Consider the following 9,808-nt stretch of genomic DNA (forward strand, 5'->3'; position numbering starts at 1 on the left):
ATACTGCTATTTTAGACCCTCAAAAATCTGTATCGCATTTATTTTTACCGATCCATTTGGTAGGGCATCGATATAGACCGATTCAACATCCTGAGGGTATACCCAAAGAAAAAATATATTTCTCCGGAAGGAAAACGAAATTCTCCTATCGTATAAAGTATTTTCGTTTAGAGCAAATTAATCCGAATTTTTGATAAGCGATTCAACGATTGTCTCTAAAATTTGTGTCAAAAGAAAACTTGCTTGTCTAAAATTTCGATCCTCAGAAAAGAAAACTCTTCTTTCAGTGTATAGCAGGCGCACTGATCATGAAAATTGCTTGAAACTGAAAGTAAAATTTCCAGATTTTACTCCTCGTAATCATTTAAATAAGATTGCAAATCAAGGCGTTATTTGATCACTTACACGATATGTTTATGATTTCTCTAAAACTGCAACGAAATTGGTTCTTATAAATCCAGAATCTGATCTAGTCTTCATATGTAGAATCTTTAAATTTATTTTCGGGAAGCGCACTGATTTGCTTGGAAGAATATTTGTCATCAAACCCCCTGAAATTCTATATATTATCAAGTAACCCGTTACGACGATGAGTTTCCAAAGAAAACTATTATATTTGATTCATGGTGGTGGGTATTTAAGATTCGGCCCGGCCGAACTTAGTGCTGTATATACTTGTTCCATTTAGAATATATACCACGTTTATGCATAATAGACAAGGGGCACATATTCTCTATGCTTACAGGTAAGTCCAAACGGAGTATCAGTTTTGGCATGGCCTTCTTGTCAATTTCTTTCTTATATTCCTACCGACCTACCGTACGTATACTTTATACAAATGCGTAAAACTGATATGTATCAATTATACGCACTAGTGTACATGCCTATGAAAATAATATCAATTAATTTTTAATTTGTAAAATTTTAATAAATATTACAATAGAAATAATATTTTGGAAAATATCCAACAGCATTGAAATGTTGACAAAACTTCCTATAGAAATGAAACTTTGAAAAAAATTTCACACAGAAATTGAATTTTGATAAAATTTGCTATAGTAAAAAAATTAAAAAAAATATTTTAAAAAAGAAATTATAAGTAAATTTTTTATAATAAGGAATTTTGAAAAAATATAAGAAATTGCACAAAATATCTTGTGGAATTAAATCATTGACAATATTTTGAGAAAATTTGTATAGAACTACAAATTTGAGAAGACACTCAAGAAATTGTGAGGCAATTTCATAAACAATGTATCCAAGAATTTCTTATAGAAAATTTCTTATAGAAATGAATAATTGACAAAATTTCTTGTAGGAAAAAAACTTTGCAAAAACTTGCAGGAAATTTTCATAGAAAAGAAGTTGTGGGAAAATTTCCGATACATGAAGAATTGACAAAATTTTCGTTAGAAATGAAAATCGAACAGAATTCCGTTAGAAAATAAAATTTGGTAAAATTTCTTGTAGAATAGATTTTATGACAAAATTTGACAATATTTTGAGAAAATTTCTTATAAAAAAGAAATTTTGAGACAATTTCCTTTAGCAATGAAATTTGGACAAAATTTGCATTAGAAATAATAATTTTGCGAAAAATTAAAAATGAGAATTTAACAAAATTTTATAAAAGTTATTTTCGAATAGAAATTTTGACAATAGTTTGAGAACAATTCCTATAGAAAAGAAATTTTAAGGAAGTTTGCTTTAGAAAAGAAGTTTTGAGGAGATTACTTTTGGAAATAAAATTTTGATAAAATTTTCTTAAAAAGTAAATTTTGATAAAATGTTCTTAAAAAGTAAATTTTGATAAAATTGTCTTAAAAATTAAATTTGAATAAAATTTCTTTTAAAAATGAAATTTTGAGAAAATTTCCTGTAAAAAAAAAAAACAAGTATATACGGCCATAAGTTCGGCCAGGCCGAATCTTATGTACCCTCCACCATGGATTGCGTAGAAACTTCTACGAAAGACTGTCATCCACAATCGAATTACTTGGGTTGTGCTATCTTAAAACTTTTTAACATCGTTTTCTAAATTGTGAGTTAGTCCATATTAGACAAAAAAGGTATGTATAGGTAAGTCTACAAATAATAACGAATCGACATGGACTTTTGCACGGTACGTAGAGAGCCAGAATTGAAATATGGGGGTAGCTTATATGGGGGCTATATAGAATTATGAACTTGATATGGACCAATTTTTGTGTGATTGGGGAACGATTTATCTGAGGGCTATATATAACTATAGACCGATATGGACCTAGTTAGGCATGATTGTTAACGGTCATATACTAGGACAATGTTCCAAATTTCAACTGACTCGAATGAAATTTGATCCTCCAAGTTGCTCCAAAACCAAATCTCGGGATCGGTTTATATGGGGGCTACGAGCTTAACCCGGCCCGCTTCGCTGCGCCTCCCGAATCGTATTTGTAGGAACATTTTGCGTTAACTTAGTCAACCATATCCTTCGTGCTGAAAACAAATTCGAAAAGATTTGAATTCCTTCAAATAAATCGAGAAGGTGAACCCTTTCCTCCAAATTTTGTAAATAATGTTCTGCATTCAAGTAGTTGGACAATCTTCTATATTTCTTGTGAATTTTAAGTGTGGTTTGTCAAGGAAAGATATCCTTCTCCTCAACATATCTGAAAATTAAGCACTATATTATAATAACATACAAAGAATTACTGTTTCCCATCCAATAAATCGGAAACAGCAAAAGTAGTAAAAAATTTTACCACATTAACATTTGCTAAAATGTTGGAAAATGATGCATCCTCTACGTTGGCTGCCAATTACATGTAAATTTAAGTTCTGTACTAAAAAGAAGCCTGTGCGAAAATCATAAAATTATGTACAATTTAAGAAGACAAAAACGGACAAAGGGAACCCTCTCCCCACCTTCGCTTCACTCCGACCTGATATCGGACTATCACGTACCCTATACTAATTTCACAACTACTCAATGATCCCTATAAATTCTATCGAAGTAAATCGACAAAGTTTATTTCAATTTTCCCCTTCCCCAACCAGATATCGAAAAATCATATACTAATTTAAAAATCATGTATAAATTTAATCACCTCTTCCCACGTTCCCTGTAAATTTCAAGTAGATCGGAGATGTTTAAATTTTCCTCTATTGTTTTAAAGAGAGTCACTTTCCCCGATACAATATCGACAAACACCGTAGTGAATAGCACCCCTAACCTTCCCTGAAAATTCTTGAAACTTTCCTTCAAGTGTGGGGCAAGGAAGGTTCATAATCTTCTTCCACTGCCTTTGTAAATTTCAAGAAAACTTAAGGTTTTTTTTGCAGTTTTAGAGGAGGACGTCCTCCTCGACCAAATATCGAAAAGTGATGTAGCGTATCTTTTGTAAACGTCCCAGAAAATGTCAAGCAAATTATAAGCCTAAAGGGGCGGCCTCTCTTCCGTCCAAATATCACAAAATCAGATATCAACTATTAATATCGTAACCTCTCCCCAGTCCTCTGTAAATTTCAAGTAACTCGGTAAAGTTTAATTGTTTCTCTGTATGTACTTAAGAGAAGCAGATGTCTCCCTATGCCCTTTTATTTTTATTAAAAAATCAGGAACCTGATATAAATTTCATAACTTCACCCATTTTTTCCGTAAAATTTCAGTTGGGGGAGTTTAGTTTTGTTTTCACTGTACTTTTGAAAAAAAAAAGTCGGGCAAAGGGGTGGTCCCCCTCCCCGACCAAATATCGAAAAAAAATGTAGCGAATTTTATGAAATCATCAGGTACCCCATATTAATACCGTAACCTCACCACATGTTCTCTGTAAATCTCAGATAATTTAGAGAATTTTAGTTTTTTCTCTGTACTTTAAAAAAGTCGAATAAAGGGGAGGTCCCCCTCCTCCACCAAATATCGAAATATAAAGTAGTGGATCTTTGTCTAGATGCCAACCCCAACCTCCAATGAAAATTTCAAGCAAATCGGACAATTTTGGTCCAATTTTCAAAAAGTCCGACAAAGGGGAGGCCCCCCTCCGCGACCAGGCGTCAAAAAATGAGGTACCCTATTTTCACCACATGAACGCCCCCTACGATCTCTGAAAGTTTCAAGTAAATCGGTTCAGCCGTTTCGGAGCCAACTCGGAACATACAAACAAACAATCAAACAAACAAATAAACAAACATAGATTGAATTTTATATATAGATTGTCAAAATGTTATTTCTATAGAAAATTTTGTCAAAATGTTATTTCTATAGAAAATTTTTTCCAAATTTCATTTCTACAGAAAATTTTTTCCAAATTTTATTTCTATAGAAAATTTTGTTAACATTTTATTTCTATAGAAAATTTTGTTAAAATTTTATTTCTATAGAAAATTTTTTCCAAATTGTACTTCTATAGAAAATGTTGTCAAAATTTTATTTTGTCAAAATTTTATTTCTATAGAAACTTTAAACTTAATTATATACGTATTTAATCGGCCTTTTTAGTTTAATATATACCACGTATGGACTATGTGGTATATATTACGGTGTTAGGAAGTTTTAAGATACCTTGCCATCGGCAAGTGTTACCGCAACCCAAGTAATTCTATTGTGGATGACAGTCTTCAGTAGAAGTTTCTACGCAATCCATGGTGGAGGGTACATAAGCTTCGGCCTGGCCGAACTTACGGCCGTATATACTCGTTTTCATATATTTTATGTGATTTGATATTGCTCATTTAAATTTCAAAGAAAAAGACCTTGTACATATTTTTGTTTGTTGTGACGCCGAAAGTCACATCTTTCGTTTTCGGCTCCACATATAACTTTTTGTTTATTTTTTTTCTACTTGAAGTCAATTTTTATTTTGTTTTGTAATTTGAATTTAAATACCTTTGTTATTTTATGAATTAAAGTCATTTTGAAACAAACTATGAAGTATTAGAATTTGAGTTAATAATATAAGGAATAGACGTAAATAAGTTACCGTTAGAAACAACAACACAACAGGTGACCATCACCTATTACACCGGCTTGTGAAGGGTATAAAAGGCAGGCAACATGTGAGAACGAGGACAGTCAATCAACAGCAGCGAAGGAGTTAACATCGACTAGGTAAGTGAGCACCGCAGTAGCAGTTTGGAATTTAAATTGTAGAGTAGCACTGATTCAGCTAGAGGTGTGCGACCACTCTAGCCACGTGTTCCCCCCATTCTTCCTTTCCCTATTGCTAACCAACTGATCCCACTTTCCTATCCCATAGCTAGAGGTGTGCGACCACTCTAGCCACGGTTTCCCTCCATTCCTCCCTTCCCCACTCCTACCCACGCGTTCCTACCCTTACTAACCCATAGCTAGAGGTGTGCGACCACTCTAGCCACGTGTTTCCCCCATTCTTCCTTTCCCTATTGCTAACCAACTGATCCCACTTTCCTATCCCATAGCTAGAGGTGTGCGTCCACTCTAGCCACGGTTTCCCTCCATTCCTCCCTTCCCCACTCCTACCTACGTGTTCCTACCCTTACTAACCCATAGCTAGAGGGTTAGTATTGCTAACCAACTGATCCCACTTTCCTATCCCATAGCTAGAGGTGTGCGACCACTCTAGCCACGGTTTCCCTCCATTCCTCCCTTCCCCACTCCTACCCACGCGTTCCTACCCTTACTAACCCATAGCTAGAGGTGTGCGACCACTCTAGCCACGTGTTTCCCCCATTCTTCCTTTCCCTATTGCTAACCAACTGATCCCACTTTCCTATCCCATAGCTAGAGGTGTGCGACCACTCTAGCCACGTGTTCCTCCCATTTTTCCTTTCCCTATTGCTAACCAACTGATCCTACCTCTCCTATTCCATAGCTAGAGGTGTGCGACCACTCTAGCCACGGTTTCCCTCCATTTCTCCCTTCCCCCACTCCTACCCACGTGCTCTTACCCTTACTAACCCACAGCTAGAGGTGTGCGACCACTCTAGCTACGGTCTCCTCTTATTTATCCTTTCACTCCCCCCTAATCACGTGCCCTTGCTTTTCCTATCCCATAGCTAGAGGTGTGCGACCACTCTAGCCACGGTCTCCTCTTATTTATCCTTTCCCTCCTCCAAAACCACGTGTTCCTACCTCTTCCTCTATACCAAACCACGTGCTCCTATCTTCCCTACCCCATAGCTGGAGGTGTGCGACCAATCTAGCCACGGTTCCCCCATTTCACCCTTCCTGACTCCTAACCACGTGCTCCCACCTTTTCTATCCCATAGCTAGAGGTGTGCTACCACTCTAGCCACGTGCTCACATTTCCCTAGCAACCTTCCCTTTTCCCCCTCAGCAAAACCAGCCCGTGTATCCTCACCTACCCACAGTCCTGCCCAGTCACCGACTAGAGGTGTGCACGTTCACTCTAGCTTGTTGTACCACAACTACTAACACTCCGCAACGCCGCCGTCCCAGTGTTCCTCCAACCAGTACTTCATCATCGCCGCTACCATACCGAACTAGAATTAAGAACAATTTCTAAGAACTGCACAATAAAGATACTGCACAACAAACGAAAACCCAGTCTTCTTCTCTTCTTTGTCCACAAAATAAGTATTTCTGTGACGCACCCTGGCCATCGAGAGCCTTACCCCAGCCAGTAGTGGGAAATCCCGTCGTTACAGTGGCGCCCGAGCAGGGACAAGGGAAGAAGTTGATTTACAAACGAAGAAACACTAGTTTCAGTGAAGGGACTACACCATAGTGAATATTTAGAACACAGGATGCCAGGAACTCTACGGGCAACTTGGGCCTATAGCCTTCGCAAGGAGGAACTGGTCGCGTTACTCAGCGAATTCGGGTTGGAGACCTCGGGAACGGTTGAAGAACTCCGGAAACGGTTTGGCCAATTTGTAGGTGGAAGCCATGACCAAATCATCCAGGAGAGGCTTCTTCAAATCCAGGACGAATTCGATCCCAACGCCAAGAAAACTCCCAGGACTGTCGTTACAATGGCCGGAAATACCGCGGATGCCAGTGGAGCCACCGGGTTGGCCCGTGGGGAGAGTCGTCCCGTTACGATCACCGAAGACCAACGGATTAGCGGGAGCAATCACTCGGATGGAAACAGAACTGTCCCGGCACCCGTCATGGATCTTCGAATGGTGGCCGATCAAGTCCGGAAGTGGGGAGTCAAGTTCGGTGGAGATCGGGAACCTCTGGAATTCATCGAACGGATAGAGGAGTTGTCCCAAATGTATGAAGTAGATGTAGATATGTTGCCGAAGATGATGCCTGAGGTGTTGGAAGGAAAGGCTTTGGTGTGGTATCGGAATAACTTCACTTCCGGAGCCTCGTGGGCAGCGTTCAAGGATGAATTTCTGCGGTTTTTCCTTCCTGCACGCTACTTTGAACAATTGGAGGATGAGATACGAAGAAGAAAACAAAAGCCTCGGGAAACGTTTAAACACTACGCCCTACAGATGCAAAACCTGATGCGTCACAGCAACTACACAGAAGAACAAAAGGTGGAGAGAATCTTCCGCAATGCTCTCCCCGAGTACCTGTGGTACATCCGCAGGCGGGATTTCCTCAGTCTAAGGGATTTGCTGGTAATGGCGGAAGACCTGGAGAGTTTACCACCCATTTCGGCACCCCCGAGGGAGCAGCACAGAAGGATAGACGAAGATGTCCAACCGATCAGTCCGCCCGAACTAATAGACCCTCGCAACGCTTGCCCAAGATGCGGGCAAGGTGGCCACCAGGTATCTCGTTGCCGGAATGCACCAATCCTTTTCTGCTGGGACTGCGGTCGTCGGGAGGTGAAGACAATACAATGCTGTCGACAACGACCGGGAAACGCCAGACGGGCCCGCAGCAGGCGAGGGGAAGCGGGTCCTTCCATCACAACTAACCCCCGCAATTAGAAACCTCCATCCGTGTAGAGCCATCCAAACTCGTGGCCACGGTGAAGATCGGGGGACGTCTGCTGGACGCCACCATCGATACAGGAGCCACAACCTGCTTTATCAGTGAGACATTGGCCGAGGACATGAGAAGAGAGACCCCTATGGTACCATATAGGGCCAATGTGACGTTGGCAAACGGCTCCCAATGCCACGTGCAACACGCGGTTGATACTAGCATTGAACTCGGGAATCGCCTTATCCCCATCAGACTCTTAGTGATGCCTGAGGCGACGGAGGATCTCTTTTTGGGATTAGACTTCTTAGTAGTTGGTGGAGCGCAGCTCACCTTGGCCGGACTCACCTGTTCGTTTGCCCCCAAGGAACAGGCACACCCCGGACCCTCCCCTCCGGAATATCATCGACATGCCAGCATCGGAGAAGAAGACCTCGCGTCGTTACCAACGGTCTGTTGCCATCTCCTAGACAGGACGAGGTGCCATCCACAAACGCAGGAAGTTGGAACAGCGCTATGCCCGAGCGATGCATGTTCTAGCGCAACTGCTATACAGGTAGACCTCCCTGGCCATCGGGTTGTGAGTGAGCACACCACGGAGGAACAAGATCGCATCCGTGATTTCCTAGAGGCTGAACTGCAACAATTTCAAGGTTTGGAAGGCTTATCCACGGCAGCCACGCACTGCATAGTTATGAAAGACGATCGGCCCTTTAAATTGCGATACGCGGCACGGAACCCGGCGATGCAGGCCATCATCGATGAGAAGATCAACGAATTATTGACAGCGGGTTACATTGAGCCGTCACGCAGCGCGTACAGTTCACCCATAACACTAGCGCAGAAGAAAAACGGGACCTGGAGACTGTGTATGGACTTCCGATGCCTGAATGGGAGGTCCGAACCTGATGCATATCCACTGCCACGTATTAATTCCATCTTGGACCGTCTCAGAGAAGCGAAATATGTCAGTAGTTTGGACCTGAAGGACGGGTATTGGCAAATACCCTTGGACGAGGACAGCCGGAAATACACCGCGTTTACTGTCGCTGGTAGAGGTCTGTACCAATGGAAGGTCATGCCGTTCGGATTGCATTCGGCACCGGCAACGTTCCAACGCGCTCTGGACAGTGTGATCGGGCCGGAACTTGAACCTTATGCCTTCGCTTATCTGGATGACATAATAGTCATCGGGACAACGCTGGAACATCATCTGGAGAACTTGCGGGAGGTTTTCCGTAGGCTTCGGGCAGCAAACCTGCGTATTAATCCAACGAAATGTGAATTCTTCAAGCGCGAGACGAAGTACCTGGGTCACGTAATCAGTGGTGGAGGAATCCACACCGATCCCGACAAGGTGGTAGCGATCCAGGGCATGGAAGCGCCCTCAACCACTAAGGAACTGCGTCGATTTTTGGGTGTCGCCTCATGGTATCGGCGATTCGTGCCGGATTTCGCCACTGTGGCGCACCCTCTCACCTCACTGCTAAAAAAGGGAAAGCACTGGCGTTGGACAGAGGAACAGCAAACGGCGTTCGAGCTGTTAAAGGCGAAACTAACGCAGGCACCGATTCTCGCGTGTCCGGATTTCGCCAGGACGTTCATTTTACAGACGGATGCAAGTGATTATGGGCTCGGCGCGGTCTTGACACAACAATTTGAGGAAGGCGAGCGAGTCATAGCATACGCCAGCAGAACGTTGAACGGAGCCGAACGGAATTACTCAGCCACGGAAAAGGAGTGCCTGGCGATTGTTTGGGGAGTACGTAAGATGCGTCAATATCTTGAAGGCTATAGATTCCAGGTTGTTACAGATCATCTTGCATTGAAATGGCTCAACTCGATCGATAACCCTACCGGCCGGCTCGCGCGGTGGGCTCTTGAGTTACAGCAGTATACTTTCGACGTAAAATACCGGAAGGGTGGCCTCAATGTCATTGCCGA

The sequence above is a fragment of the Haematobia irritans genome, chromosome 5 (assembly GCF_050003625.1).
Source record: "Haematobia irritans isolate KBUSLIRL chromosome 5, ASM5000362v1, whole genome shotgun sequence".
Classification (NCBI taxonomy): domain Eukaryota; kingdom Metazoa; phylum Arthropoda; class Insecta; order Diptera; family Muscidae; genus Haematobia; species Haematobia irritans.